Raw genomic sequence first — 9,344 nt, forward strand, 5'->3', positions numbered from 1 at the left:
GGCTCCTGGTTTGGATTGACCCAGCTCTGTCTGTTGTGGCCATTTGGGGAGTGACCTAGTGGGTTGAAAACTCTCTCTCTCTCTCTCTCTCTCTCTCTACCTCTGCCTTGGCATCTCTGAAACTCTATGTTTCAAATAAATAAATAAATAATTCTTTAAAAAAACACTAAATGTCAGTACTGTAAAGTAAATAAGTAAATAAATCTTTTAAAAAAATCATTAAATGTCAATACTGTAAAGAACCATAGAACTGACCCAGCTCTCTCTATTTTTGCGTTAAGGAAATTGAGCCCTAGGAAGGCTTCTGATAAACTCATTTTCATCAATTAGTCTTTTAACAATTTGAGCAATATTTTTATTCTGGACTGTGCTGAAATGTTTCAGCATATGATTTCTTGGATGTTTCAAATGGAATGAATTTTTCTTAGAATAAACAATAGATATAATTTGTGGAAAGACAAATATTTTCAGGAACTCTATTTTTTAAGTAGACTTCTTACATTTAATTTAATCATATGCTTTGTCTCCCAAGTGTGCTTATTTTATTATCCCTATTAAGACTTCTACCCCAAAAACATACCTCTTTCTTGTTATTGCTAAAAATCACATTGTTCAGCTTATATAGTGCTTACTATGTGGCAGGCATAGTTCTAAGCACTTTATGTAGCTTCTCATTTAAAGTTCAAAGGTAGGGCATTGGTGTAGCAGTTAAGACACACGTTGGGACACCCTCATCCCATACAAGAGTGCCTGGGTTCAAATCGTGCCTTAGCCTCCGATTCCAGCTTCTTGGTAATGTGGACTTGCAAAGGCAGCAGCAAAAGCTCAAGTACAGGTGTCCCTGCAACCCACGTGTGAGATTAGGTTGGTTTCCTGATCTCCTGTGGTCATTTGGGGAGTGAACCATTGGATGAGATGGTCTATCTCTCTGTATCTCTGTCTCTCTATGCCTTTCAAATTAATTAATTTTAAATATTTAAATGCTAAATTTAGATTTTAAAGGTAGGCAATATGGATGTACATTTTCTGAAGACAAGGAAGTGGACAACTTAGGGCTAGGGGAGGTATTGACTGTATGGAAACATCAAGATGACTTCTGGGGTGCAGGTAGTATTCTATTTCTTGTTGTGAGTGATAGATACAAAAGTATGTTTACTTTGTGAAAACTTAATGAGCTGTTGGACACTTAATGATTTGGGTAGCTTCTGTAGGGATCCCACACTTCAATAAAAGTTTAAAGAAAAAACATCAGCCCTTAAATCACCTTAAGCAGGTAGATATTTTATTATCCTCTTTTGAGATGAGGAAACCAAGGTACAGAGAATCTAATTCCCTTGTTGAAGATCACAGAGCTACTGTATAGGCAAAACTGCGACTTGAACCTAAGTAGCCTGGTTCCACAGTCCGTATTCTTAATTACTATAGCAAGACTATCTGGCCCTCATGGCAATAGCTTTGGAATTTCCCTCCTCATTTAGAGGAGAATGTGAGGCCAATGCTGTCATAACACCATTTTCCTGCTTTTGCCATCCATTCTGTGCTCTCTGTGCCCCTCAAAGATGCTCAGGATGAGTTTCCCCATGAAACTGAACTTTCTAGATGGGGACCTAAAACTCTTTTTTTTTTTTTTTTTTTTTTTTTTTTTTTTTTTTGACAGGCAGAGTGGACAGTGAGAGAGAGAGACAGAGAGAAAGGTCTTCCTTTGCCGTTGGTTCACCCTCCAATGGCCGCCACGGCTGGCGCACCGCGCTGATCCAAAGCCAGGAGCCAGGTGCTTCTCCTGGTCTCCCATGGGGTGCAGGGCCCAAGCACCTGGGCCATCCTCCACTGCACTCCCGGGCCACAGCAGAGAGCTGGCCTGGAAGAGGGGCAACCGGGATAGAATCCGGCGCCCTGACCGGGACTAGAACCCAGTGTACCGGCGCCGCAAGGTGGAGGATTAGCCTAGTGAGCCACGGTGCTGGCCTAAGGGACCTAAAACTCTTAAGAACATTCTCAATGTGCTTTTTAATAAAGGCCCCTAAAAATCCTTCCAGCTATAGTAAAAATCACAGCATAGTCTTTTTGTTCTAAATGAAACATTTTAGGGATTTAAAAAATCAAAGAAGGAAGGAGAATATTCCAGGCATTCTGGATTCCAGTCGACTCTATCTTTGATTATTGTGCAACTTCTAGGCAAGTCAAAATGCTTCTGTAAATAAGGGTTAGATTTTCAAAGATTCGTGAATATTGTTGAGAGTGTCAGAGGCTCAGGAAAAGGGGCAACTGGACATGAGAAAGGAGCTACCATTATTTGTGAAGTGTCAACTGTGCACCAGATGCCACACTATGTTATGTTTGTTACCTCATTTAATCTTCACCATCACCCTTTGAAGTAGGTATTAATAATCCTCATTTAGCAGATTCAGAAAATGAGGTTTTGATATAAAATTCACATAGCTAAGGTCCATCGGGCTCTAAAGCCCATGTTTTTCTTCATTAAATTGCACCGCATTTCAGAAAGGAAATAACTCATTACCTGCTTTATAGAAAAGATGATGTTGAGGCCTGCCTTGCGGCACAGCAGGTTAAGCCATCACTGCGATACCGACACCCTATGTGGGCATCTGTTTGGTCTTTGTGGCTCTGCTTCAGATCCAGCTTCCTGCTGATGGCCTGGGGAAGCAGTAGAATATGGCCCAAGTGCCTGAGCCCCTGCGCCCACGTGGGAGACCTGGATGGTGGTCCTGCCTTTGGCCTGGCCTAGCCTTGGCTGTTGGGGCCATTTGAGGAGAGAACCAGTGAATGGAAGATCTCTCTCTCTCTCTCTCTCTCTCTCTGACTCTCTCTCTTGATCTCTTGATCTCCTTCCCTCTCTGCTTTTTGAATGAATAAAATTTATCTTTTTTTAAAAAATGCAGAAAGATGATGTGAGTAAATATTTATTTTTCTTTTAAAAAGCTGTTACTGAGGATCCGGCGCTGTGGCGCAGTAGGTTAATGCCCTGGCCTGAAGCACCAGCATCCCATATTGGCGCCGGTTTGAGACCTGACTGCTCCACTTCAGATCCAGCTCTCTGCTGTGGCCTGGGAAATCAGCAGAAGATGGCCCAAGTCCTTGGGCCCCTGCACCTGCGTGGGAGACCCGGAAGAAGCTCCTGGCTCCTGGCTTCAGATCGGCGCAGCTCTGGCTGTTGCGGCCAACTGGTGAGTGAACCATCGGATGGAAGATATCTCTCTCTCTCTGCCTCTCCTCTCGCTCTGTAACTTTGACTTTCAAATAAATAAATAAATCTTTAAAAAAAATAAAAATAAAAAGCTGTTACTGAAAGAAAGTTCATATTGTTTATAAACAACATAAAGCGATTTTCTGATAAAGGAGAAAAGGGTATTTGAAACTACAATATAGCTCAGTTAATTCTATACATTATAGTGGGTCATTACAGTGATTCACACTTTTTTTGAATCCCCCTCCTAGGAGAGCACCGATGAGAAAAGTCATTTAAATGATACTATAGATCTTTTCATCTTCAGAACAAAAAGTCATCAACAAAAATACTGTGACCAAATGATATTAACAATTAAAGTAAACTCAAATAAATTAAAAATTTTCATAGACGTACAATACTGCTGATGAGACTTATCCATTAACCATGATTTTCTTCAATATTTCAGATAAAGATAATAAGGCACACTACCATGTAATCTGTTTAGGTACATGATTAAGAGTGTGAATTCTGCTACCACACTCCTCGGGTTCACATTCTGGCCTCAGTCCTTAATAACAGTATGACCTTGGCTTGTGGGGTTCTCAGAGTTGTCAAATAAAAATGTTGTCTAGACAGTTGAATTTGGATTTCAGATAAATTTTTTGAGTCTAAATACGTCTCATACAGAATTATTCATTGATAACCTAAAATGCAAATTTATCTGGCATTCTGCATTTTATCTGGTAATCCTATATTGGATATTTACTCTTCTTGTGCTTTGGTTTTCTCATCTGTAAAATGGGAGTGATATAATAGTAGCCAGCTCATAGAGTTGTAGTGAGGACTAAATGGGAATATATAGGGGTGGACATGGTGATGCAGCAAGTTAGGCTGCTGCTCCAAATGCCCTTGACCTATACCAAAGTGCCTGGTTCCAGTCCCGGTTACTCTGGACTTCTGATCCAACTTCCTGCTAATGCACCTGGGAGGCATCAGATGACAGCCTAAGTACTTGAATTCCTGCCTCCCATTAAGGGGTATGGAGCTACTGGCTTCTGGCTTCAGACTGGCCCAGCCCTGCCTTTTGTGGGCATTTAGGGTATGAACCAGCAGACGAAAGCGTATTCTCTCTCTTTCCTCTCTCTTTATATATAGATGTGTGTGTACCTACTTCTGTCCTTATTGCTGTACTCTACCTTTCAAATAATCTTTTAAAACAATGAATGGAAATATATGCAAATTGCAACCATTGCCTCACACAAAGTACTGTCTAAATAGCGGTTGCAATTAACTCATTCGCATCAATTCAAGTTTGGCTTTGGCATCTTCTTTAAAAAGGACAAGGAAAGGACTACATTATACCTCTTTTACTATGTCCAGAATCAATGCAGATGACTGAAACTGAAGTATTTTGTTACATATATTCACTTTCAATACCTTGTCCTTTTTTTTAAACCAGGAAACATATTCAATAACCCAGCATTTTACAACCCAGTTTCTTCTGTCACTGTTCTTATAAATGACCTTTCCATACAGCAATAACCTTTTATGCTTACAAAGTCTGGGGAAAAACTAGAAATGTATATATTTTTAAAAATATATTTCAGGAACTAAATCTATCCTTCACAGCCTAGTAAGCACCCATTTCTCTATATTTGCATCGTGGGAATCTGTATATTGTCAGGTGCAAAAGTAACATGAAAATTTAAGAGCTGGTATATTTCAGTTTCTTGTAACACCTAAGAAAAAACCCAAACACATAATAAAATGCAGTGTACAAAACATTTAAAATGTAATCGATTTGTATCTGCTTTCATGATCTCATATTGTAAATGTCCACCATTATTTTCACAATTTATATGGAAAGCATGATTTATCTATGTTAATTTCAAGTTGGCATTTAGCCATTTGAATGCTTACCTTCACATATGGTAAACTACAGGGATGTGTGAAGTTTCATAAAAGGTCAATATCACAGAAAGAATGGAAGATCCAGAAGAGTACGAATGATTCTGAAAAATTGGAGAAATATTAACAAAAGTTGTCATGCACTTCCACAGGAGGCAAATATCATGGCTTTGCCAGTAATCTGTGCTTTAGATTGCAATAAATTGTTCCTGTTTTTCTTTCCATTGCAGAAGACACTAACTTGGCTTCATGAAACCAGGCACGCATGTCATCTCCCACCTCATTTTCTTTGGAGTGTGGGAGGGAAATATAATACAAACCGCTCTGGCGCACAATAATCTATTTTACAGTTGCATGCAAGAAAACCATCCCAGAAAACCTGGCAATGTAGCATTTTGATCTCTTTACTTAATTTCTGTCCTATATGCTGCTGTTCCTTTCTTGACTGTCATTATCATGCATTCCAAGCACAACCTGTATATGCAGGAACCCAGCAGAAATACTTATTAATCCGGTCTTATGGACATGAGTTTAACCACTATCGTTTCGAAGTAAACAGTATGCTTTCTGTAGATAGATATGATGCCATTGGCGCAGGTAGCATTTGGCCCAAAACATGGGGCAGGTATTCAAGAAGTGGTTTTCTAAATGGCAAGTGAAGGGTTCCAACTTAGTTTCTATGTTTTTATGTCCTTCATCGACACCTTTCATGAGGCTATAAAGGCTTTATCTCAAATCTATATTTGCAATCTGGTCTCTTGCTCTTTTCAACTGCTTTCTGGACATGTCCACTTAGATGTCATAGAGGAAAGCTCAGTGTGCCCAGCCTGCAGTCCTTATCTTTTTCTTAATCTGGTTCTCCTTCTAGAATCCCTGGCTCAGCTCCAGCCATCAGCATTCACCCAGTTCCCTAAGCTACATGACTCTGGCATTTTAAACCTTTCCCTCTAGTCCTGTCCACGTCCAATCGATTGAATGCTGTCGATTCCAACTCCAAATTGTTTCTGGAATCTATCTCCTTCTCTTCATTCTCATGACCATTTATTTAGCTCAGCCCCTCCCCTGTACTTTTAGAATGGCCTCCTAATGGCCTCTTAATAGGTCCCTCTGCTTCGAATGCTCTCCCATAACCAATCTATCCTTTATGTGCTAAGCAGAGTTTTCTTTAGAAAAAAAATAAAAACCAAATCTGGATCAAATTCCTCCCTTTCGTAAAACCTGCTAGGACTCCTAGGAGCCTACAGGATCAAGACTGAACTCTTCTGAATGGCGTAAAAGGCTCCCAGGCTGCCTTGAATTTATCCTTCCAGCCTCATTGCTGGGATGCCTCATGAACTCTGTTTCTGCCTCTTTGAAACCAGATTACCGGCTAGTCCTCAAAGAAAGCTTGCCATTTTTTTTTTTCTAAGCTAGTGGTTCTTAACCAAGAGTATATACATCATAATCACCTAGGGAGGTTTGTACAAATGAAAAAAAAAAAAAATCTTTTCTGCATCACAGACCTACAAATTCAGAGTCTCTGTGAATGGGCAATGGAACCTGTGTTTTCACCAGGTCATCAGGTGGTAGGGGATACACACACCTGCTTTAGGCATTTGTTCACCCCGTTTCTTCTGTCTGGAGTCCCCTTTCTTCTCCATCTCTTCTCCGCAATTTTCTTCCTGGCTCCTCCTCATTTTTCAAGGCCTAGCTCAAATACCGCCTCCTCTATGAGGCCTTCCAGGATCTACACAAATCAATGATTGCTGTCTTGTGCTTGTTGCTGTAGCATTTTTTATAGATTTCTACAACAGATATCATTCTGTTAAATGCTGCTTGTTGTCTAGGGCATTCTCTTGTGGGTCAGCAAGCTCCTTGTGTTTCTTTGCACTCTTGGGCAGTGTGTTCAAAAAAGATGTGAGAAAGAAAAGAAGGGAAGAGAAAGGAAGGGACGAAAGGGAAAGGTAGTGTGGCATAGACTGGATGTGGGACCAGACCAAAGGTCTCAAAAGACATTGTGTGTTCTGTTTCCCAGAAGGAGAAAGAAAAAAAAAAAACGACTAGCTGCTATAGTCTAAAGCTGGAACCTGGTGGTGGGCCTCATCCTATGACATACTGAGTGTTAACTAATCTAAAAATACTGATGTGGCCTGGGGAGGAGGGGAGCAGTAGGCTGGGAGCGGTGCTGGTGTACAGTGCTGACTTTCTGCTCCGCTGACACTTCTGGTAGTCCCTGATAACAGCCCTCAAGGGGGCCTGTTCTTCCCTTACTGTGTTCGTGTCTTTGTGGGCACAGCAGTAAGAAAGCCATGCAAGGCCTGAGCACTGAGAGACAGAACGTTAGGCGTGCAATTCGAAGGGTGGTCACTTTACACAACTGCCTTTCTTAGAGGCCCTGGCAGCAACTTCCTTTCCCTCAGTGGGAGCTGATGCCATAGTCACTTCCTATTTGCTCTCAACTGCCAGTTTTTTTTTTTCCTGTTTTTAACTGCCACCTTTGACTACAACTGTTTTCTTGAGAAGCCTACAAATTAAAGAACAGTGGTCGATTCAACACATTTTAAAAAGTCAACTCGGAGGGGAAAAAAATAGCACCCAGATTGGGCGTTTAGCATCAGTTCATGGGAACACATGAAAGGCTCTCCTGTGGTTCAAAACCTCACCCTGGAAAGCAAACAAAGAGGTTACCTGACCTCCTTACCAAGAGCTCAATCTCCCGCAGGAGCTCTCCCGAGGAACTAACTGCCCAGTCTCTTCACGTTACCCGCGTGGCAAGACAAAACCGTCCTTATGGCACGACCGGTGTGGCAAACAGCACTGCTCTCAGTATGGAGGAGACTGGGAGTGAAGCTCACGCAAGCCTCTGAGGGGGCTTCACCTTGGCTCCCAGGCAGCTGAAGGTCAACCGGGTGATTGTGTGAGAGAGAGTTTTGGCAGGGAGCAAAACTGAAACCAGGAAGAGAACTCTTCAAGTTCCACCTTTTGACTCCTTCTTCTATACATGCAGATTTTTCGAGTCGTCTTTCCCCCTCTGCTCTGTAAGGAGTTGGTGAGGACAAGAAGCTATGAGGCTTTCCATACCGAAATCCAAGCGTTTTCACATCGAGGGCGCTTCTAGGCAGGAAAGCACTTAAACAGCATCTGCTCCTAGCCACCTCCTCTGTTGCTCTATTCCCCTCCGTAGCATCAGGAAGTAAAGCTAGCGAGAAAATTCAGCTGGGCCGAGTCAGACTCTAGTTTCTGTTATAAATGATGCTACATAGAGGATTATGTAAGCCCCCAAAGGTGCAAGGTTATTCGGGAGAATTCAGCAATTACACAGGCTTAATGTTCCTTGACCAAGAATTGATTCAAGTAGGTTTTTCCTCGGGATGCTTTGCTGGAAGGACAGCGAGGATACAACATCTGCAGGAACTGCTGTATCACCGTTCCCAATTTGATATCCACAGAGAGTCAGGAGGCGATTTGAGGTATCACAGATGCTGTTATTAAAAAGACAAAAGGGGCCCCTTGAATGGTGTGCTTCCAAATATCAGTACAGAGTCTTGTAGCCTCAATCAAATATTCCTATCCTGGGTGGTGAGCTTCTAGAATTACCCCGATAATTTCCTCAAGCTTCAAATATCCAGATAATTGAAAGAACTTCAGGTAAGTACATCAAGTTGCTATTATACTACAGACTATATATTTCAACAGAATCATCAAGCTCAAAATGTGGAAGTTCAAAATGTGAAACTCAATCTTTACATTTTGTAAAGGGAACTAAGAGGGCAAATTGATCTTGATGAAAACTTATTGGAAGGTTCCTACATAATACCTGCAACACGAGAACATGCTCAGTGATTAAATACTTCTAAAAACAAATGATTAAGTTCTTTTCTTAAAGTTATTTCTGTTCATTAATACTTCTCATTAGGTTATATTCAGTCTTTGGGAGCAGATATTCTATGGTTACCATAAAGAAAACATATGATATACGACTTTGCTTCCAGTTGCTATTTGATGTGGCCCAATCTCTCTCTCTCTCTCATTCTCTCTCTCTCTCTCTCAACTCTCAGGGTACAGTGACTCCCAAGTCTGTTTCTTGCCTAGTAGCCCCTAATTCAAAGAGTATGGAGCTTATCTCACAGGCGTCGGCATCACTGACATTTGGGGCTGGATAATTCTTTGCTCGGGAGTTGGCCTGCGCTTTTGAGGATGGTTAGCAGCATCCCTGGCCTCCGTCTACCAGATGCCAGTACTAGACTTCCTCCTCATTTGGGACAGCCAA

Source organism: Oryctolagus cuniculus, chromosome X (genome assembly GCF_964237555.1).
Source record: "Oryctolagus cuniculus chromosome X, mOryCun1.1, whole genome shotgun sequence".
Lineage (NCBI taxonomy): Eukaryota > Metazoa > Chordata > Mammalia > Lagomorpha > Leporidae > Oryctolagus > Oryctolagus cuniculus.